At 36.4% G+C, this 24,519-nt stretch overlaps 1 long non-coding RNA gene across 1 annotated transcript; it reads right to left on the reverse strand.

Annotated features, from left to right (window-relative positions):
* Positions 1-8,506: 8,506 nt before the first annotated feature.
* LOC118499753 lies at positions 8,507-12,429 on the reverse strand. The gene is made up of 3 exons (XR_004902283.1): positions 12,372-12,429; positions 9,290-9,519; positions 8,507-8,542 (listed from the first exon to the last, which is right to left on the reverse strand). It is a non-coding gene; the product is annotated as an uncharacterized LOC118499753 (long non-coding RNA).
* Between the last annotated feature and the right edge of the window lie 12,090 nt (positions 12,430-24,519).

Consider the following 24,519-nt stretch of genomic DNA (forward strand, 5'->3'; position numbering starts at 1 on the left):
CTGATGCCCAGGAGAGATGAGGAGATGGTACAGAAGCACTGGCCTTGCAAAGCAGATGTCAGGCTTTTGACCCAATAAAATATGTAGGAAAGCCCTGAGAGAACTCCTGTATAAAACTGTTCAGAAAATTGCACAGAGAATAAAAAGATATTATTCATCAACCTCTGTCAGTTTTAGCTCCTAAATGTCCCTTAATTTTGCCAATGTTGATGTATCCCATTGCTGTTTTCCTTTTGCAGGCCACCATCATCCTGAACTCTAATGACTAAAATAGCAACCTAAAAGCTTTCCCCTAATGTTTTCTTACCTCCTACCCCCATTTCATCCATTCTGTGCCCTACAGTCAAGATGGTCTTCCTGGAATGTATATCAAGTCACGCCCCTGCCTTGAATCAGGTTCCTTGATGTTCTTAGGGTAAAATCCAAACTCTCTGAGAAGCTACAAGCACCTTCATAATTTTACCTCTCTATTCTCATTCCTTGCCCTTCCCACCTTCCCTCAAATATCTTTGAGAATCAATACTTTAGCAACATTAAATATTTTCCAACTCTTAGAATTTGTCACACTTTTTCTTGTTTCTGGTTAGAAGCATGTGCTGTCCCCCTTTTGCTCCCTTCCAGGCTTCTCCCTTCTACACACAACTTCTTAGTTTATAAAAGATCTGCTTAGAGATGCCTTTCTCTGGAAAAGTTCCATTGGCTCTTCCAATCCTCCAAATAGCTGGCCTACAGGGAAGGATTACACTGATTGCAGTGTCAAGGAGTAGAGCTAAGGATAATGCACAGAAAGGTATAGAGCATGGATTTTAGCCTGGTCTCTCAGGACTGATCTGTGAACAAGATAGACAGAAGTATTACAGAACTCCACACTTTAGTGGAGAACAAGAGACCATAAAAATAAATGTAATGAGTAAATTTTATGATATCTGAGATGGTGAGTCAAAAATAAGGTAAGAATAAGTGGGATCAGTAGTAGAGGGATGGTGGGCTACAATTTAAATATGTTGTTCAGCATAAGCATCATTTAAAGAGTGACATTTGAGAACGTTAGCATGCAAATGTTATGGTTAAGAAGACCAACAATTTGGAGTTTAGTGTTAGATAGGAAGCCTTTGGAGGGTTTTCATCAGGGTATGTTTTCATTAGGGTATGTCATGACCTGACTTCTGTCTGAAAATGATCGCTTTGGCTGTCATGCAGAGAAGAATTGGGCAGTATAGCAAAGGTGAGGGTGGGCCAGAGGTGCCAGTGAAGATCATCAAGGAGGTTATTGCCTCCTATTAGTCAATGTGAGAGATGGAGATTTGGACTAGGGTGGTGGTAGGTATGGAGGTGGAGGTGGTAAGAAATGGCCAGTGTTTAGATATTTTTTAAGGATGAGTGAATACAATTTGACATATGGATTGGAGGACTTCTAGGTTTGGGTCTGCATGGTATTTTCATTTACCAAACTAGGAAAGGTTGAATAAGAACTGGTAAGAGACAGGTAGCAAGGTAGAGAGGCAGGACTTAATGGTAATCAAAAGTTCTTTTTTGGACACATTAATTATGAGAAGCCTGTTAGACATCCAAGCGGGGATTTTGAGAAGCTTACTAGTCAACAAGGTAGAACTAGAGGAGAGTTTGGGGCTGGAAAGTCACAACTAGGCTCCACTACAGGATAGATGATATTTAATTATGAAACTTTGGGCATGCATATACAAAGAGAAGCAACGAGAGCTGAGGACTGAGTCCTGGGGCATTACAACATTTAGAGAGTAGAATGAGGAGTAGTCAGCAAAACCTGAGAAGGAGCAGCCAGCAAATCTAATAAACCAATGACCAAGAAAACAACAACTATGAAAAAAACAAACAAACAGGAAATGTGCCCTTCCAGAAGACAAGAGAGACAGGTATTTCAAGAGGGAGAAGAAAATTAACTCTGCCAAATGTTACCAAGAAGTCAAGTATGCTTGAGACTAAGTTATCCATTGTCTTCATCAAGGCGGAAGGCATTGGTGGCCTTTGCAGGGCAGTTTGGGTGGAGTGATGGAGATGAGAGTTTGATTGGAGTAGTTTCATTAGAGAATAGGAAATAAGGAAATAGAGACAGTGAGAACAGTCCATCAGTTGTTCTTAGAATAAAGTGACTGGAAAAAGCTCTGGCTCCAACTGGAGGTTTGCTGTCCTTTTCATTGTTTTGCTTTCATTTGGTATTATCTTTTTTAGTTTACTCGGGAGATACTACATCATTGTTGTGTTCTAATGGGAATGGCTCTCTCAAGTTGTGGACCCGTCTGTCATGCAGGTTAGAGCTGTGTGGCCCCTCACAGCATACAGGCCATTATCCATGAACTCAGCCATTTTGGCTTGGTCTGTGTTCCTTCCTCAAAGTCACTACGTGACGTAGAAATAAAGGAAGAATTTGCATTCAGGCCCATCTCTCTCAGATCATTCCAACTCATCCAATCTCACCTGATGTCAGTAGCGAGAGTCTTCCTCTCAGATAACATTACTTGATGCTCCTCAATCCTCTTAGTGTTTGGTAGCACTGACTTTTAAATTCCAATTTTTTCCTGATTTGTGTTACTTTACTTAGGTCTTTGTGCCCTCACACTAGGAGTCAACATTAGGTCTTAAGAACCAATGGTCATAGGTTCCTTTGGATTTGTGTTTCAAGGTTCTTAGGATATAATCCCAGCAGTGGCTGGGTCAAAGGCAGTTCCATTTTTAGTTTTCTGAGGAAATTCCATGCTGTTTTTCACAGTGGCTGCACCAGTCTGCATTCCCACCAACAGTGCACTAGGGTTCCCTTTTCTCCACATCCTCTCCAGTGCTTGTTGTTTGTTAATTTGGTTATTATGGCCATTCTCACCAGTGTAAAGTAGTATCTCATCATGGTTTAAATTTGCATATCTCTGATGGCTAGTGATGCTGATCTTTTCATATGTCTCTGGGCCCTGTGTATGTCCTCCTTGGAGAAATGTCTGCTCAGGTCTTTTGCCCATTTTTTGATTGGGCCATTTGTCTTCCTGGATGGAAGTCATGTGAGTTCTTTATATATTTTGGAGATCAAACTCTTGTCCCAGATATCATTGGCAAATATGTTTTCCTATACAGTTGATTCTCTTTTCATTTTAATGCTATTTTCTTTAGCCATGTAGAAGCTTTTTATTTTGATGAAATCCCATTTGTTTATTCTTTCCTTTATGTCCCTTACTCTAGAGGACATATTGGTGAAAATATTGCTGTGTGAAATATCTGAGATTTTTCTGCCTATGCACCCCATTGTTCATAGCAGCACAATTTACAATAGCCAAGTGTTGGAAGCAACCTAAGTGCCCATTAGTAAATGAATGGATCAAAAAACTATGGTACATTTATACAATGGAATATTACACAGCTGAAAGAAAGAAGGAGCTCCTGCTCTTTGTATCAGCGTGGATGGAACTGGAGAGCACTGTGCTAAGTGAAATAAGCCAGGTGGTGAAAGACAAATACCATATGATCTCACCTTTAAGTGGAACCTAATCAACAAAACAAACAAATAAGCAAAACATAAGAGACATTGAAATTAAGAACTCTCACCTTTAAGTGGAACCTAATCAACAAAACAAACAAATAAGCAAAACATAAGAGACATTGAAATTAAGAACAAACTGACAGTAACCACATGGGAAGTGGGAGGGGATAATGGGGGAAAGGGGAAAAGTGTTTTCAGGAACAACTGTAAAGGACACATGGACAAAACCAAGAGGGGTCTTGGGATCAGGGGAGGAAGATGGGAATGAGTGGGGTGGGGGGTATAGAGGGGAGAAAATGCAGACAACTGTAGTTGAACAGCAATAAAAAATTAATTAGGTAATTAATCAAGTAAAGTTATTAATCCTTTTTAATGCTCAAAAAAATAATAAAAAGAACCAATGGTCAGCATGGAGGAACTTCATTTGCATCAGACCTGCCTTACAATTGTTTTCTGAGGCTGTAAAGTTAACACTTCCCTTAAGAAGTGCAGCCAATTCTCAAGGTAGTTTTGGAAGCAGAAATGAAGGGGCTTTTGTTTTAGGTTCACGATTTTGCTTTGCTCTGATGTCTCTCAGTTGGGTATCACCTGCAATAAGAAATACATCCCTAAGTTTGCAAAATGAGCATCCAAGTCCATCCTGCAACAAATTAGCCAGCATGAGCCTGGCCCTTATGTCTTTGCTCTCTCTGCCTGTTAGGTCTATCTTCCCATCCTGATGATGGAATCAATGGATTCTTGGTGGTCTGTACCTGGAAATCTGTTTTTACACAGCAACTTTGTGTTTCAATTTTGGTCTTTTTGAGCCAAGGCCAGAATTTTTATCAGCACTGTAGAACAAGGAATTGTATGCCTTCCCTTGGCCTGTTTTGAGGACTTGGGTGACTGTGTAGAGAATTCTGGCTATCTATATTAGGAGGCCCACTTTTCTTGAAAGCCTCCATGAGTCTTGGGCATGTGTCCAGGGTGTCCACAGCTTCCAAAGTTCATCTGGTCTTTCTTCTTGGGAAAATAATCAAGGCCTTCCTTCCTTGTATTCTAAGTGAAATGTTAAGTGCCAGAATTACTTACATTATGTTCTAGATGAGAGGAGTTCTATTTGTCCACTTAGCAGAGTTTCATGGCCTTTAGGGAGATCATATGATTTTATTGGAATATGAAGGAAGAGGGAACAATAGAATTCTGGGATCTTCTTTTGCTGACTGTTCCAAGAATGTTCCACCTTTTTTTTTTTTTGGTTTCTCCAAGAACATATTGCAATTAAGTGAAAACAGACTAATATTTGTATGTAGTCAAATAGACTTGAATCAAGATAAATTTTACAGCACTGTTTATTGACTCTGAACACAGTTTCAGTCTCATCTTTTACTCTGTAAAATAAGAACAATAGGACCTATGCCACTGAATTTTATGGAACATTAATAATAATGTGTCAAGTGCTCAGTATAAATAGTAGCTATAAAATTGATATCATTAATATAGATAATAGCAATAATAGAACAGAGCATATGCCATACACTATGGAAGGCAGTAGACAAATAGCAGTGAATAAGAATCTTTTACTTTCAAGAATTTCCTGGCCTAGTGGGACACATCAAGAAATAGTTGTAACAATAGAACAAATAAATGATAGATTAAATATGAAGTCTTAAAGAAGCCTCGAAGAAAAAATAATTGATTCTATCTAGGAAGTATGGGAGAGGTGCTACTTGAGCTAAGGTTTTATAAAGAATAAGGACATTTGATTAGTCAGTACATTACAAACAAAAGAATAGAGACATGAAACAATATTGTGGCCTTTGAGATACTGAGTGGATGGATTCCAGCTTCTAGTCAGATAGTGGTAGTTGCCTAAAGCCCAATCTCTCCATAGCTCCTCCAAAACCATACATATTAATAAGAAGAGAAAATAAAACCACCCATGATCCATACCTACAGTACACTAAAAGGCACAGGATACTGCAAAGACCATTTCTGTGCAAGTAGGGTGTGGTAGGTAGAATAACGACTCCCTGGCTCCAAGATGTCTCATCCTAATCCCTGGAAACTGTGACTGTGTTAGTTTACATGGCAAAAGGGAATTAAAATTACAGAGAAAATTAAGATTGCTAATAATATGATCTTGAGATGAGGAGATTATCCTAAATTATTCAGATGGGTTCAATGTATAATAATGACAAGGTCCTTGTACGTGGAAGACGGAGGAAGAAAAAAAAAAAAGAACCAGAGAGATGGCACTGTGGAAAGGACTCAGCAAGACCTTACTGGCTTTGAAGATGGAAGAATGTGGCCACAAGCCAAGGAATGCGGATGGCTTCTAGAATCTGAAATAAGCAATAAAATATATTCTCTCCTAGAGCCTCTGTAAGGAACACAGTCCTGCCAACACCTTGAGTTTAGCCCATTGAGACCCATTTTGCACTTCTGACCTTGAGAACTGTAAGATAATAAAGTTGTGTTGTTTTAAGCCACGAACTTCCTGGTTATTTGTTACAGCAGCACTAGGAATAGTCAACTACAAGTCAAAGGCTTTAACAATAAATTGTAAAATAGCATATGTTCTTCCAGGCAAAAAGACCAAGTCACTGAAAAAATAAAATTAGGACATCGGAGTTCTCATCAGCAAAATACAAAGAAAGGTAGTTGTGGAACTCTATTTTTAAATAATTTAAGGAAATAAAATGTTAGTGAGCAAGACTTAAAAGTCAAAGTTAAGAAGAATAGTTTTAAATATGCAAGAATTCAGGGAACACTGCACTTCCAGCACATCCTGAGGAATCTAATAGAAGATGAACTTCATTGAAGTAAACTATGACTGGGGAAAGTGTGGCTCATTGGTGAGCATTGAATATATCTAATTGTGGGTTTCAGTCTTAAAAAATGGAGCAAGGTCTGAAACCAAAAAAAAGATATAGAATGTTTTACAAATTTTATACATTTTTACAAAGTAGAAGTAGCATAACTAAAACATGGAGGAGACAAAAGACAGTTAAAAAAAAGAGCTCAATGACTGACCCACATGTAATGTGAGGGTCAGAGTGTATGTGAAAAGTTAAATAATAGAAGCCTAAGTAAGAAAAAAGAAAATCGGTATTATACTAGAACAAAAAATAAAAACCTCTTTATTAACAAAAGAAAAAATCGAAAAGAAATAGAGGAACCCTGGCTGGGTGGCTCATTTGGTTGGAGCATCATCCCATACACCAAAAAGCTGTGGGTTCAATCCCTGGTCAGGGCACATACCTTGGTTGCGAGTTCAATCCCCAGTCAGGAAGTGTGCAGGAGGCAACCGATTGATGTTTCTCTCACATCAGTGTTTCTCTTTCTCCCTTCCTCTCTCTCCCAAATCAATAAGCATGTCCTCAGGTAAGAATTAAAAAATAAAAAGAACATGGAACACAAAATCTAAAGAGGAGTAAATATTTTATAATACAAACCATATGTTATTTTTTTATGAAAGAAAAGGGAAATTTGAGAAAGCTGAGGTACACAGAGGTCAAGTAACTTTTCCTGGACCAAATGTAGTGAATGCAGAGCCAAGGTTAAATTTGGGCTGTTAGACTCTAGATCACAGACTCTTAAATGAAGGAAGATGTGAAATCTTCTTGCAAAGAAAGTTAAATTCTGTAATGTGTATTTCTCTCAAGTGCATTTATAGATCTAAATAACTGTCAATCAAAACTCTGCAGAATTTCTTCATCAAATGAGTATTAAATTAATCTGAAAAAAGCCTAAAAAACAAAGAATGATGAACAAAGTGACAAGTGCACCACATATCAAAACAGAAGAGAAAAATGTGCATTAATTGAAAAAGTGAGGTATCGTGTAATTAAACTCAAAACCCTAATTAAAAAGTAAAAATGTATTTTATATGAATTATAGAGTAGGATTATTACCAAATACCTTTAAAAACCTAGCCAGTGTATCAGAAAATGGAAATGAATATCATGTTCTATAACAAAATTAACATTATAATTTTGAGATATTATCTAGACTAACTCACAAGAAGATAGTTTGATTTGAACATCTGAGATAAAATAACTGTTCAAAAAAAAGGGGACAATATATCATGAGAAAATATGTACAACAAACATGATAATGGTTAATGTCTTCATTATAGAAAGAATACAAACAACTTGAAAAAATTCTGAAGACCCTCTAAAGATAAATATATAAAACTTTTGGGAAATGTTCAGTCGTACTAGCTTAAGTATCTAAGCTAAGTATATAACAATAGAAAAATTGATATGTAAATTATTGGTTTAAAGACTCTTACCTGATAAAGATATGGAACAATACAGACACATTCTAAATATATAACAAATAAAAATAAAATAAACTATGCATGAATATGTATAAAGGTAGGAAGAGAACAAGTAAATAAAAATGCTTTGTTTCATTGAAAATATAATGTTTTGTAAAGTTTGTCCTGCTTTCCAGTTTTTGTTGTGATTATACTGTCGTTGTGTAATACATTATGTAACAATCATTGCTCCATTCCCTCTCTGGGCTCCATGACCTGGGTCTGTTTCTATTACAGAATTTGCTGATTGTATTTTAATTGTATGCTTGCCAGTTCCCGCATTGGATTGTAAACTTCCTGAGGGCACCTCTAGCACTAGTGTAATGCCTAGCATATGGTCAGTACTCATGCACTATTCAGTGAATGAGTGATTATAATTATGAGTAAACTGGGAAGGATGGGAGGAAGGAGTCCCCCTAAAATGAAGAAAGGAATGGCAGTAATGTCTCAATCCAATCACAAGTCCATTTCTCATGTGGGACTATAAAATAATTTTTTTATCCTGTTGCTGTGTCTAGGTGGGTGGGCAGGGGCACTGGAGAGGAGTGAAGCAGCAAAGTATAAAAGAGAAATCTTAGTTAACATGAATTTTTGAGTGAAATTGGTTTCCTTGGAGGAGTTGGATTTTCTTTTCTATATGAAAATTTGAAACTTCTTTTCCTTTTTCCCATCATCATCTCCTCTTCCTCCTCCTTTATCTGCTTCATCTTCATCTTTTTCCTTCTCCTTCTCCTCAACTGTGAGAAAGTTCGAAACCAAAAACATTTGTAGTTAATTATAATGCAGCTGTCCTTCTTGTTATTATATTTACTTCCTATTTTTTCCAGGGCCCTAGGTAAGTCCGCAGCCCTGGGATCAGACTGGTGTGGTTTGAAGCCAGGTCTCCCTACCTAGTTTCTCTGAGCCTGTTTCCTCCTCATAAGGTGGGCATAAGCTCCCTCCCTCCCTGGTCCACTGTGAAGATTAAATGATCAGAAGGCTAGGCAGCATGCTTTGATCAATAAATCCTTGTTCCCAGCTTTCTTTATTGTTAATTATCTTGAATCATTTTAGTGACCAGAGGGGAGAGAAGAGGGAATTTCAGGGGAGAATGGGTAGGGTTTACAGGAACAAATTTAAAGGACACATGGACAAAAACTAGGGGGAGGGTGGTAATGGGAGGAAACTGGGGAGGGTTGGGTGGGTGGGCTGGAATGAGGGTAAAAGGGAGAAAACTGTATTTGAACAATTATTAAAATAAAAAAAATTGCATTGTGCCTAAAAAAATCATTTTGGGGGAACAGAATAAGATTTAAATGAATATTAAAATGCCTGATTGTTGAGGCTCCCCAAACCCCCCTCCCCAGCACATGGCACTGAACCAAACGTGTGTTGTATGTCTGTGGGGTGGGAACAGTTATGAAAACCATGCTAGTACCTTCAAAGTACTTCCTTGCTTGCAGAGGAGAGAGTGAAGTGACTTTGTTTTCAATGAAATGAGATACCTTGTTTTATGAGGCAGTATTGGAGGAGCTGTGATTTTTCTGCTTTGGTCCAGAGAACATGAAGTAAACAAAGGTTTCCTGGCTACAGTTTGACATTGTCAGGCATTTCAAGCTTTTGGATCTCAGCAGTGATTTGTCCTCCCGCCTCCTGCTTATAACTTCTGCCACGTAGCAGGAGCTCTGACCCTCTGCCAGGCCAGCATGGGAAACGGGAGGCTCATCTGTGGCATCTGTGGAAGGCAGAAAGGATGAAAGGACTTATCTTCTTTGACCCTGGTAACACATAGGCATTGGCTCACAGACCACACTGGGAATGGGTACCATCGAGGTAGACAATGAACAAATGGACAGACATGTAATATCCAAGGTGATGCTAAGGGAAGAAGCACAAAGGAGCTCCCATGATTGGGAGGGAGACCACACACCACTGCAGCCCAGGTACTGACTCCCCAAAATAGCTTGCAGGGACAACTTATTCCCTATTTATCACACCCTTGTACTGTTAGTTATTTTTTCCCAGGTGTGAAATATAAACTTGTAAGTTATGGATAGAACATACCTAGTTGGAATTTCCACACTCTACTTCCGTGTGGTTTTACACGTTTCTGCCCTCCAATGAACTGTGAGTTCAGGGCATTGTCTGCGCCCTCTTCACCTCAGAGTCCAAGAGACCAGCACTGGCCAGGGACACAGTAGGTGTTTAGTAAATATTTGGTAAAAATAACTATTCTTCTGGAGCTCACAGTCTAGGGGGTGAAGTATGCCAGTGCTTTTTAGACAATCTTTGGTGAAGATCCAGTTTTATTTCTCTCTCTCTTTTTTTTTTTTCCAGAAAAGTCCAATCTCTTGTAGATGGATATTTTGAAACAAAACAAAACAAAACAAAACAAAACAAAACACAATGCCTAAATTTTTATTGGATTCTACAGACAAACTTCTGTCAGCTTGCTAACAAGTTTTGAAGCATTTTTGCCTTTTTCTTGTAACAGACTGGTAACAGTTTGCAGGATAACAGCAATCCACAGGCCACATGTACCACTCAGATATAATACACAAATATATGTAGAATTCATAGGTGTTTTTAAAATGCTGTTGAGTAAGAAAAAGCCCAGAAGTGGAAGAGAGGAGGTTGGAGCTGGAGGATGGTGGTATTACATTATTGGAGGAAGTCAGAGGGGTTTCTCAGATGACATGAGGTTCAAGCGCAGACTGAGACGAAGTGACAGTGTGAATCTTACAGATATCAAGGGGGGAGTTCGGGGAAAGGGAACCATCTAAGTGAAGGCTCTGAGGCAACATTCATGCTATGTTCTAGGAGAGAGGGGAGTGGGAGAAGTAGATCAGATTACCATGGTTTAATAGATCATCAAAAGAACTTTGGTTTTTATTCTAAGCCTTTGGAAGGTTTTGAGCAAAGGAGTGATATGAATTACACACAGGGCTATACTGGCCACTCCTTGGGGAATAGATTACAGGAGGGAGAGTTAGGAAGCTCCTGTAGGACAAGTAAAGGACAACTGATGGTGACTTGGCCACAGAGGTAGCAGTAGAGATGTTGAGAAGGGGTTGGAGCATGAGTGGACCTTGGAGGTAAAAAGTTATGTTAGCAGATGGACTGGATGTAGACTTTGAGACAAGGTGGGAAGTCAAGGCTGACTGACTCCAAGCATTTTGGTCAGAACGAATGGCCATCTGGTGCTGTGTTTTATTGAGATTACACAATCTGAGGCTGAGGCAGGGGAGAAAATTAACAATCCTTCAGGGCATGTTAAATTTAGGATACTTATTTGGCATCAAAGAAGAGGTTGAATAGGCAGTTGGGTATATGAGATTGGAGTTCTAAAAATGTGCTAAACGTGGAGGTGTAAAATGGAAAGCCATGAGTATATGGATGAAGTTTAGAGCCACGGACCTGAATGAGATCACGTTGGAAGTGAGTGCAGTTAGTGCAGTAAAAAGGTCTGTTGCTTAAGTCCTTGGGCTCACCCACATTTAAGAGCTCTAGACGGTGAGGAAGCACCAGTAGAGGAGAATGAGAAGAAATGGCCACCTGAGGAAAACGACATAAAATTCACCCTGCAACTTACTCAACCAGTAGTTTTTAAGTCCTAGCCTCATGTTTAGTGTGCTCGTAACAGAAGCAATATTATAGAAAGCTTTTTGCGCCAATAAAGTGGTTAATATTTTAGGAAAAAAATGTTTTCGTATTTAAAGGATAAACTCCCAACTGTCTTGCAAGCCCAGCTACCCAGAATCATTTGTCCTTTAGGAGTACCAGATAGCTAAGTAGCTGCTTTGAACTCTTACCTTTACTAGACATGCTGCAGTACACAAAATATTTTTCTATAGGCTGTCTGTCTCCCTTGAGCTTTACCACAACCCTCCTAGGTAAGCAGAGCACTATTTTTGATTTTCTTTCTATTGATAGACAAACTAGGGATGAGACTAGTCAATGGTGAACCTGGATCTAAGTCCTAAGCTTTCTTCCCATGTACCCAGTGTGTTTCCTTCAACACTGCCCTTCCTCGCACAGACGAAATACCATACCCTGTTACCACTGGGGAAGAAATAGCCTACAGGCCCAATCAGGACCTAGAGCGTTGCTTCTTTTGGGGAGAAGAATACATTTTATTTTCTAAGCAATCAACTTGTAAACATTTGGGATCTAGCTTCCTGGTAAGTTAGAGACTATCTCTATTTCTCTCTGTTTCCATAGTACCTAGCTTTCCAATGAAGTCAGGATTGACTATAGAAGTGGAGGTGGGCTGGGTGGCAGGGCAAAGGGGGCAAATTGGGACAAGAGTAATAGAATGAACAATGAAATGTTTTTTAAAAATAAATAAAAGGGATGTTTGTACTGAGCACGTTAATCCTTTTCTCTCCCAGCCTGGTTGTCCTTACAATAGTCCCCTTGGCAGTCGCTGGCATCGCCAAAGCTAGAAACATCTGTCATTTAGTCTACCCTTCTTCTTTATCTCTAGGGCCTCATGAGTGACCACATTCAGCCCATTCTTCCCCCTAATCCAAGGGCTATCCACTCCTCTAGGCCAGTGCCCTAGTTTCAGCTCTCTCCCCCTCTCACCTGCACAGCTGCAGTAGCCTTCTCACTGACCTCTCTGCCACCTGGCTGCCTGCCTTTAATCTACTTTCCACAATCCAGCCAAAGGGCTTTCTAAATGCAAATCTAGCCCTATTAAAAACTGACCTTGTTTAAAAGCCTCTAGTGCTTCCAATTGCTCTTGGGATAACATCCAAGTTCTTTAGAATGCCATACTAGGACCTTCGGAATTTGCATATGGAATACAAAAATAAAGTAAGTCTCATTCTCAGTTGGTTAGGGAGGCAATGCACACCCAAATAACTTTAATGACTATTATAAATGTCCTCATAGGTATGTGAAAGTGTGAACAGATAACTATAATAAAGTATAGAATGTATAATACTTCTATGATCATGTGACACACAACACTGCAAGAAAGAAGGTAAGCTTCGTGAGAGTACATTTTGGAAGTCATCCATTTACCTAGTTTACCCATTCTGTGAAGCAAAATTTAACAGATATTGTCTGGCAGGTTTCTACCAATATAGACATATGCACTTCTCACACAGTACCTGGATGAGTTCTTTCATTTGGGACTGTACTAAAGAACAAAAGGACATTTGGAAAATGCGTTCTTCTAGAGAGTAACGTATATTTTATTACACCAGCCTACTCAGGTATAATTCTGAATACTGTTGGGTGGGGCTCCGATATCCATCTCCAGTTCTTCTTCATGAAAGGACTCTGGGGCAGTGGGGCCAACGGTGTGCCTTTGCAGCTTGCATTGTCCCAGGCTGCTTTTCCTCCCCTGTAGATCCCTCTGGACTGTGATGGCCCTTTCTCATTTCAGAGCCCTTAAGGAAATATTCTCAGTTCTTAGATGCTGCTTACGCATTTGTTTGAAGTAAGTCATTATGATTTTTTAAAATCAATTATTTTTACGTTTCTGTTCTTCATATCTAATAAGGCCATAGTGAACGATCACAGTGCTATCATACTAGACCATGTGCGACAAATAAGTTCCTGTTTAGGTGATGAGCTGACAAAGGAATCCCCATGTACAGTACACAGGACAGTCCCTGTGTGACCCCATTGCATTTTTTCAGGACAGCAGTAGCTCAGGGGAATTAATCCTTCATCTAGTAACTCCCATGGTTTCTCCCTTAAAATATAACAGCTGAGAAATGCCCAGGGTAAAAAAAGTCCTATAGTCAAGTAAGCCTGGAACATTCTCCATTATATCTGACCTAAGGTGCATGAACATGTGAGAGGCATTAATGAGCAAAGCAGCAAAGAAACATGTTTGACCTCATGCTTACCAACTTTAACCACAGGCCCCTCTTTGTGTTGTGCCCATTAGCCGTCCTTAAAAAGGCGATGGCCTCCTTAATTTGGGTTAAGTTCCAATAAGTGCTTGTCGTGTTGTCTTTTTAACATTGAATTATAAAGGTTTTCAAAGTTACAGAAAAATTCAAAGCAATGTACAGCAAAAGCAATTATCTCCACTATCTAGATTCTACAGATAACCTTTTACTATGTCTACTTTATTTATTATTTGTTTCATTCTCCCATTAGAGTGGAGTGCCTTAATGGTAATTAATATAATTTATCATTATTTTATCAATGCATAGCAGAATACCAGGTACACAGTTGGTAACCAATGGGTGGTTGTGCAAATAATGAGTGAATGAATGAATGAATGAATGAGTAGTATATCCCCTTAGACATCTTTCTAGCACATTACAGGTATTGAACTTCAAGGAAAAGAAAAGACTAGACAGTGCTGCTCCACAGCCTTTCTATGCCTGAACAAATATTTACTTTGAAAAGGTACATACCCTGAGAAAGACTTTCTCTTGGGACAGAGATGGAAGCTTGCAACCTTACTGCTGTGAGCTAATGAATAGCTTCTGGGTCTCTGCTCTCTCCCCTGTATGCAGCTTTCTACAGAGGAGGCAGCTTTTGCCAGGCTCAGTGAGCTGTGATGAATGAACTCAAGAGCTGGTCTGCCAAGTCTTGCCCACATGTTGGATTCTCCTCCCTTCATAGGTTTCCGGCTTTTGTGAGATCTTGGTGTCTTCTTAATTTCCAAAGACTTCTTTTCCACTTTGATTTTTATCTGCCCTCATCTTTTATTCCTGGAAACCTGATCCTTGGTTAGTCTGATGATCTACTTTCTTCATTTGTAACTGCAGATGGAAAACAGTTATTTAATACATCTTTTGTCCTTTTATCCAGTAGTGTCTGGTTACCTACCATGGGTTTTGTAAGGGAGCAACAGCCCTTCTCCTTTTATTTCTCTTCTGTTTCTGTATCAACAAAATAAAAATCAACAAAATATTTTGCTTAACTTTTAAGTTTGCTCCACTTTCTCTTCCAGTGAACTCCCTTTTAACCCTCTAAGATTCTTTATCTTTACACTTGTTCTTCTTCTTTCTTCTATTCTATTCTTCTCTCACCCCTTTGATTTTCTTCCTCTGATAGAGAAGGAATCAAAACTGTAAATATGGAAGAAATGAGGGTGAGGGTTAAAAGCAAATCAATAAAGAATGTTGAATGAGCCTTCAGGAGTCAGGTAATGGCCGCCATTTACCTTTTCAAACATAGTTTTCACTGTTTCCAAACATGTCTCAGATTTCCCAGGTCCCTGTGTTTGCCATGTCAGTTCCTCTATTTGGATACTACTTCTGATTCACTCTGTTTTATTCCTGTCAAACTATGACTCTTGCTTCAAACTTCCATTAAAAATCTCCCCTCCCATATAAAGTCTGCCTTGATTGCCCATCAGTATGTGAACTCATCCCTGCCTTTCTGAACATGCATGATACTTAGTTCTGACATTTCATTTAACACATACTTAGTATTATTTCTAGACTAGGTAATGTATTTTATCTTGTAACAAGTTTTTGAAAACAGGCAAATAATTAATTCCTAATTTTTTTCTTTTTTATGGAATTTTCTGGGGTAACATTGGTTAACGAAATTATACAGGCTTCAGGTGCACAGTTCTATAATACATCACCTATACAATGTATTGTGTATTCACCACCCCAAGTCAAGTCTCTGTCCATTACCATTTATCTCCCCTAAAAAACAGAGTACATGTATATAGTGATATACAGTTCAAAAGATACAGAAGGTAAATATTGAAAAGTTAAGTCTTTTGTACTCTTAAGTCTCCTGGAGAAAAAAAGGGATACGAATCTCTTTCATATCCTTCCAGATATTTTCTGTGAAATTTTTTATACAAGTGGTAGGATATTATACACATGTTCTGTACCATGCCTTTTACTTTTATCACTTTATATATTGAAGTTGTTTTTTTTTAATCAATTGTGGTGTCTCATTCTTTTTAATGACATCATAGTATTCCAGTGTGGATATTGGTAGATGTTTAGAATGTTTCCATTGTATTTCAATGAACACTATACTTTAGAATGTATCTGAGAAGTGGAAATACAAGATCAGAGTGCATGTAATTTTTTCTTTATTGGTTTGTTCTGTTGAGATAAAATTTATATATAGTGAAATGGATATATATTAAGTATACAGTTTGCTAGGTTCTCATAAATGTGTATACCCATGTAACTCACCACTGTAATCAAGGTTGTGAGCATTTCCATCACCTCAAAGCTCCTTTATGCCTTATATAGTCAATTTTATTTCTGCCACAGACAACTACTTTCTTATTTCTAACCATAGATGAATTTGGCCTATTCTTAAGCTTCATATAAATGGGATCATAGAGTATGCATACTTTTGCTTACCATAATGGTTTTGAGATTCGTTACATGTTGTTGGGTACATCAGTAGTTCATTTTTTTTATTGCTGAGTAATATTCAACATTTTGAATATATCACTTTTTACCCATTCTCTTGATGATAGATATTTGACTCATTTCCAATTTGAGGCACTTATGAATAAAAGTGCTAAGAACATTATTGTTAAAGTTGTTTAGTAGATATATATTTTCATTTCTCTTGGGTAAATATTTAGAATAGAACTTCTAGGTCATAGGACAATATGTGTAACCTTGTTAGAAACTGCCAATTGATTTGTATGCTTTTAAAAAATATCTTCTAGATACGAGTTCTTTGTCAGATATATGTTTTGTGAGTATTTTTCTCCCAGTCTGTGCTTTGTCTTTTTATGTTCTTATCAATGTCTTTTGAAGGGCACATGATTTTATTTTTGTGAAATTTAGTCTATAATATTTTTTCTCTTATAATTATAGCCTGTTGTGCTTTTCCTAAGAAATATTTCCATATCCCAAATTTGTGGCCATCTTATACTGTGTTTTCTTCTAGATATTTTGTAGTTTGGTTTGATATTTAGGCTTATGATCCTTCTCAAAGAATCCTCTTTGTCCCCATATCTTTTAAAAATTATTCCAGCATCATTTGTCGAAAAGCCATTTTTTAAAACAAATGATTACTTGAACAATGATTAAAATAAAAAAAGGAAGCAAAAACAACCACATAGAATGACAAGAAGAAAAAATAATTTAAAAAATGGTGATAGTATAAGAAGCCTCTGGGACAACTTCAAGCATTCCAACATTTGCATCATAGGTATGCCAGAATGAGAACAGAAAGAGCAAGAAATTGGAAATCTATTTGGGCAAATAATGGAAGAAAATTTCCATAATTTAGTGAGGGAAATAGACATGCAAGTCCAGGAGGCACAGAGAGTCCCAAACAAGATGGATGCAAAAAAGCCCACTCCCACACACATCATAATTAAAATGCCAAAAGTTAAAAATAAAGAAAGAATCTTAAAAGCAGCAAGAGTAAAGAAGTTAGTTACTTACTGGAGAGTCCCCATAAGACTGTCAGCTGATTTCTCAAAAGAAACTTTGCAGGCTATAAGGGACTGGCAAGAAACACTCAAAGTCATGAAAAGCAGGCCTACGGCCAAGATTGCTCTACCCAGCAAAGATATCATTTAGAATCAAGGGGCAGAAAAAGAGTTTCCCAGATAAGAAAAAACTAAAGGAGTTCATCATCACCAAACCATTTCTATATGAAATATTAGAGGGACTTATCTAAGAAAAAGAAGATGAAATCTATGAACAATAAAATGGCAATAAATACATATCTACCAACAATTGAATATAAAAGACAAACTAAGCAAACAAGAACAGAGAAGAATCATGGATACGGAGAGCATTTTGATGTTGGCCAGATGGTATAGTGGTTAGGGGAGAGGGGAGGGGGTTAAGAAGTACAAATAAGTAACTATAGAATAGCTATGGGGATGTAGAGTATAGGAAATGGAATAGTGAAAGAATTTATACATATAGTCCATGCAATGGTGTGAGGATTGCCTGAGGGAGTGGGTGCATGCTGGGTGGAGGGGGGCAAAAGGGGAAAAATTGGAACAACTGTAATAGAATAATGAGTAAAATATAATTAAAAAAATAAAAAAATTATTCCAGCATCATTTGTTGAAAACCCATTCTTTCCTCTTTGAATTACTTTGGCATCATGGCTAAAATCAATTGTTCAAATGTGAGTGGTCCTGTATCTGGATACTTTGTTCCATTTCTCCTTAACTACACCGTATTGATTGTAATCCCTGTTTTATTCTTTATCTTCAAGATTGTTTTAGCTAGTATAGGCTAAAACAATGGGCTTTTACATATAAATTTGGAATTAAAAAAGAAAAATCCATTGCATTAAGTTTATAGATCAATTTAGAGACAATTAACATTTAACATTATTGAGTCTTTAATCTATTGACAAGGCATATTGTTTTTTTATTTAGGTCTTCTTTAATTTCCCTCTGCAATGTTTAGCAGTTTTCAGTTTGTAAATTTATATCTCAGTACAGTGTATTTTTAGTTATAACATTTTAATACATATTTTCAAATTTTCTTTGTGCTGATTTAAATTCCTGTGAAAAAATAGGAGAGTGTCCTTATTTTCCCATGGCCTGAAAAATACAGATTTTTAGAATAGGTTTTGTTTTTTGTCTATTGAATGCTGTCTCATTTTAGTTTTAATTTGCATTAATTTTATTGTGAGTTTGAGTGTCTCTTCCTGTCTAAAAGTTTTATATTTCCTCATCTGTGATCATGTGCATGTTCTTTGCCAGCTTTTCTCTAAGGCTGTAGGTCATTGTTTTGTTGATTTTCAGGAGCTCTCTGTACACACACACACACACACACACACAAATAGATTTTTGTATGTGTTATTTCTCTTAGATTTTTGTCTCTTAACTTTAATTTTACTTATTGTGCATAAAAACTTAAAAGATACAGCAATCTTTTATGATTCTGGGTTTCATATCCTATTGAGAATATCTCTACCCACTCAAAGATTACAAAAAATTCCATGATTTCTTTGTGGAATTTTGTGGTTTTATTTTTATATAAGCCATTTATTTATTTGTAAATTCCTTGTGGTAGGGATCCATGTAAAATATTTAAGTGGAGTGATCTTTATTTATTTTATTTAAAAAATTATTTTATTTTATTAGTTTTTAATAATGATTTTATTGTTGTTCAATTACAGTTGTCTGCATTTTCCTTCAACCACTACCCACCCCCACCCCAGTCAAACCCACCTCCCTCCCTTGCTTCCATCCTCCCCCTTGGTTTTGTCCATATGTCCTTTATAGTAGTTCCTGAAAACCCTTCCCCTCATTACCCCCTCCCACCTCCCCTCTGATTACTGTTAAATTGTTCTTAATTTCTATGTCTCTGGCTATATTTTGCTTGCCTTTTTCTTTTGTTGATTATGTTCCAGTTAAAGGTGAGATCATATGGAAGGAGCTCCTACCATTTTGACAGCATGGATGGAACTGGAGAGCATTATGCTAAGTGAAATAAGCCAGGAGGTGAGGGACACATACCATATTTTTTATTATTTTAAAAAAAATTTTATTGAATTCATTGGGGTGACACTGGTTGGTAAAATTATGCAGGCTTCAAGTGTACAACTCTGTATGTATTGAGTAATCCATTATTTTCTCATATGATCATGTCATGATATACTAAATTGTTGTATGTATGTTTTCTATTTCTAAACTCTATTCATGCCCAAGTACCATAATGATTTAAAATATGTACTAATATGTTGTATGGATAGTTCTCCTCATTACTTTTCTCCTTTTAAATTTATTTTTCAATTGCAGTTGACACACAATATGATATTAGTTTCAGGTATACAGCACAGTAATCAGACATTTATTTCACTTCCAAAGTGATCACCCCAATAAGTCTAGTATCCCCTGACACCATACACAGTTATCATGATAATTGGCTATATTCTCTATGCTGTACTTTACATCTCTATGATTATTTTCATAACTGGACATTTGTACTTCTGAATCCTTTCACCTTTTTCTCATCTCCCCCAAACCCTTCCTATCGGCCAACCATCCATTTGTTCTCTGTATCTATGAGTTTATTTCCATTTTGTTTGGTTATTTATTTTGTTTTTTAGATGCCACATATAAATGAAGTCATACAGTATTTGTTTTTCTCTGACTTATTTCACTGAGCATAATACCCGCTAGGTCCATCCATATTGTTACATATGGCAAGTATTCATTCTTCTCAATGGCTATGTAATATTCCACTGTAGATGAGGGGAGACCCCCACAAATGGAATTATCATCTGGAGGGTGGACACCTTGCTTCCCCCACTAAGTGAGTGCTCTAGGAACCCATCTGTATCAGCTGGCTTTGTTGCGAGAGACTGTGTTTGGCTTCAGGGAATTTTTTTGAAGTCTCTTTCAATGAGTTTTCCCATTTCATGATGGGTGATTTATGAGCTCAGCTACCCACACTGCACTGAGTGTTCAGCAGGTTTTGACCAAAAACAGCATGACCCCTGTGCCCCCTCATTCACCTGATCTAGCCCAGAGCAACTTTTTTTTTGTTCCCTCAGATGAAAAAGTCCTCAAAGGGAAATGTTTTGCTGATGTGAAAGAGGTGAGACATAAAATGGCAGAAGCACTAAAAGGCATCAGAATCTATGAGTTCATACACTGTTTTGAGTACCGGAAAAAAGTCTCAACAGGTGTATTGCATCAAATGGAGAATGTTTTGAAGGTGAATGAAGCTTAAGCATGTAAGAATAAATACATTATTTTTTTTATAAGTAAATTCTATTTTTTTGCATCACCCCTTGTTATATATATACCATATCTTCTTTATCTATTTGTCTACCAATGGACTCTTGAGTTGCTTTCTTATCTTGGCTATTGTAAATAATGCTGCAGTGAGCATAGGGGATGGACATATCTTTTCAAATTAGTGTTCTGGGTTTCTTCAGATAAATACCCAATGGTGGAATTGCTTGGTCATATGGTAGTTTTATTTTTAATCTTTTGGGGGAACTCCATTCTATTTTCCACAGTGGCTGTACCAATTTACAATGCCATCAACAGTTCCCAATGCTTCCCTCTTCTCTGCATTCTCACCAACACTTGTTGTGTGTTGATTTATTGATAATAGCCATCCTGATAGGTGTGAGGTGATATCTCATTGTGGTTTTAATGTACTTTTCTCTTATGATTAGTGATGTTGAGTATTTTTTGGCGTTGGCCATCTGTGTGTCCTCTTCCTAATTACTTTTCTTTTTAAAATTTTTCTTGCATAGTCTTAATGTTTATTTTTCCCACATGTAATTTAAAATTTCTTTGACTCACCCTAAAATAAAAGTCCTGTTAATACTTCTACTAAGATCAGGTCAAATTTATAGATGTTTGAGAAGAATAGACATCTTCACAATATAGTGTCTTCCTATCTAAGAACAGGGTATTCCTTCCATTTATTCAAATTGCCTTCTGGATGCTTCAGTAAGCTTTAAAGATGCCTAAGTATTGGATAGATCTTGTTAGGTCTATTTCTACATATTTTATATGTTGGTTATTTTTATAAATAGGATCTTTTCTTTTATCATGACATGGTATTTAATTTACCATTTTGTGTGTATCCAACTGATAGCATTCTGTCACCCTTGCCTTGTTTCTGTCTTGGATGGGAATGCTCTTAGTGTTGTCCTTACAAGTTGGAAGGTTGCTTGCTCTCTTAGTCTTACACACATACTTCATGTCAGATAAATATAAATTAATTTATATTTTAGTAAAAGTTGTAAAAATCAAGACAATATATTGAATTTGATCAGATGCCCTTTTAGCATCAGCAGAGATGATTATGTGATTTTTCTTATTTAACCTTTTAATATGATTAGTTATGTTTCTTAATATTGGACTATCTTTGGTATGAACCCAATTTAGTTGTTGTATAGTTTGTAGTCATGTGCACCTAGCTTGTGTTTGCTTATATTTTATTTAGGATTTTTTTCATTAACAAAGACTCATAAATGAGATTAGGGCTGTCATTGTTCAGCCTGAGATTAGTGTTTTTTTGACTTCATAAAAATGAATTTGGAAGTGTTTATATATTTTTTACTCTGTAACAATTTAAAGAGTATTTGAGATAAACAGTATATGTTTTAAAGGTTTGGTGGAACTCAGCTGAAAGACTTAACTTACCCAGTTCTCTCTTTCTGGAGGAGGGGGAGTAATTCTTTGACACCTTTGTACCTGTCTCATATGATAATTTGTTTGTTTTGATTTTCTAACATTTGTTGGGTAGGTTTGTAGTTAGTTGTCCTGTAATGTATTTTCTCAGAATGGATCATTTTAACTTTTGGATTAAAATATTATTTCCTTTCTGGAAGTTTTATTGAAATATATTTTGAACTTTTTTCTTGTGTTTTGTTCTCTTCTAGAGGAACACTGATGATACAGATGAAAAACACTCCTGTGTTTATTTTTTATAAATATAATTTTTCTAAGCTATATAATAATGAATTGTTTGGCTTCATTTAATTTTGTTTACTTTCTCAGTCTTATCCTCCTTTATTTTTACTATGTTTTCATAAGACTCTGTTGTGTATGTGTATGTTTGTGCACTGCCTGCAATGTAGTGCTCATTACTTTAAGCGCTACATTTTCCTTTTTTTCTTTTCTTAGCTTTGATCAGTTATACTTAACTTTATTCTATCATTTTTATCACATATTTCATAAGCTCTTGTATATCTGCTTTGGGTTATTTTAGTTTTTAAAATGGTTTTTGATTTATTGAAATAAATTTTGTCATGATTTTCCTGTTAACAATATCTTCTAGTGCTATCTATCATCTATCTATCTATCTATCTATCTATCTGTCTTTATACACTCACATGCATTTTTATAAAGGGGAAGGCAATATTTCTCATTTCTTCCTTTTTCTTAAAGAATATTTGGTTATGTTTGCATATTGCTAACTTTTGACTGAAATAAGTTCTTCAGCTCTTGGATTGCACTTGTAGGTGTAGGAAGTTTATGGGCAAGGAACCAAGCTGCATTGCAAACCAGCAGGAGTCTGTAGGTAGAACTGTGAAGTGTAAGGTATCTTTTTGTCTCTCTTACTTTTTTCTTTCTCCTTTCTGTGTGTGTTGTTTATGAAAGATAGTTATTTAAGTCTTCATACATTTTAATTTCTTCTGCTTTTGATACTTTTTCTCATTATGGTTCATCAATAGACTGTTTTATGCAAAAATGGTATGTCTGGATATCTTTGTTTACTTCCTGTTACTCTTCATTGTCTGGGCATCTCTTTCCTATTTTTTTCAAAGATGTGATTATTGTTTTTTGCTTTTTGTAGAGCACCATCTGTTTTAGTGATTGCGTTCTCCTGACCTGTTTAAGATCAGCTTCTGCTGGCCTCTTTTCTTGTGCTAACCCCACACCTTGACATCTCTTAATCATGTGCAATGGTTTGGGATTATAGATGTTTCTCAGTTTTAACCCTCCCCTCAAAAAAAAGGACTTTGAATTCTGTTGTTCATATTTCTTGCTTATTTGGGAGTGATATCTGAAAGAAGAGGCCATCTTAACACCATAAATCTCTTTGCTATGTTGATTTTAGTAATTGAATTTTTAAATGGAGTTGCAAAATAGGGAGTGATTGAGAAATTAAGTGGAAACAAATGTTGAAAATAATTGCATTAATAAAAAGACAAGAAGAATAAAAGTCTATTAGTGTTGCCATTTGGATCCATAACTTGGTCTATTTTGAAACTTACAGAAAGGTTTGAAAAAGTGAATATAGGACACAACAGTGGAACACTTGAACTTAATGTATGTCTCTATTGTTATTTTCATTATCTTGGACAAGTGCCTTAATCTAAGTCTCAGCTTCCTTATCTGTAAAATGAGGATAGTAATAGAGTTTTTACACTCACCTGTCACCTAGCAGGCATCAATAAACAACCACTTTATTTAAATATAATATAGTATATATTCATTCTAAGTGCCTTTAAAACTTTTGTAATAGCTTTTAAAAGATTGAGATATTAAGGAAGTTGAGTTTGTGATAAAGGAAGACAATATTATCATGTTTTAGGAGGAGTATGCCTGGGTAAATCTTCAATTATTATAATAGATTGAATACCTAAAAGTTCTCCATGCTTGTAACATTTGATTGTTCTTTTCAACATCAAACTTCAAACTTTCAATTCATTTTGCAATACAGTCTGATATAGCAGTACTATTTTATATGTCTTTGAATATTTTGTGCAGGATGTATAATAATATACCCCTATTTTCTTATGAGACAATTCTTACTCTTATAAAGGAGGCCCTTTACTTTTCTGTATTCTATACATCTCACTGATAACAACTAATATCAACACAGTGCTTTCAGTTTGTATATATTCTCATTGATTTCATTTATAAAAATCTGGGTCATGAGGTAATGGATGCTTGGCAAAAAATAACTAATTCAAACATATGAATCACTCAAAAAATCTGGATTTAAATTCTTCAGGGGTTCTATTCTAGAAACTAAAATTAATCAAATCCAGGTTTTCTGACTAAGATGGAGAGGCACCTTAATGTGAAAATACCCAATTTTGATGTATATCATATGGTCTGATGTTACTCCTTGATAACAATGTGGAATAGGATAGTTTTTAAAAGGTCTACAAAAGAGTAGAAGAATGTAATAACATGTAAAAGCTTATATTTGACACCAGGAAAGTGACTTACCCTTACTAAGGCTCTATTTTCTCAAGTGTGTAAAAAGGATAACAATTATCTTTTTTTCTTTGTTATTGAATTTATTGGGGTTGATATTGGTTAATAAAATTATATAGGTTTCAGGTGTACAATTCTCTAATACATCATCTG

This window comes from Phyllostomus discolor, chromosome 3 (genome assembly GCF_004126475.2).
Source record: "Phyllostomus discolor isolate MPI-MPIP mPhyDis1 chromosome 3, mPhyDis1.pri.v3, whole genome shotgun sequence".
NCBI classification, from domain to species: domain Eukaryota; kingdom Metazoa; phylum Chordata; class Mammalia; order Chiroptera; family Phyllostomidae; genus Phyllostomus; species Phyllostomus discolor.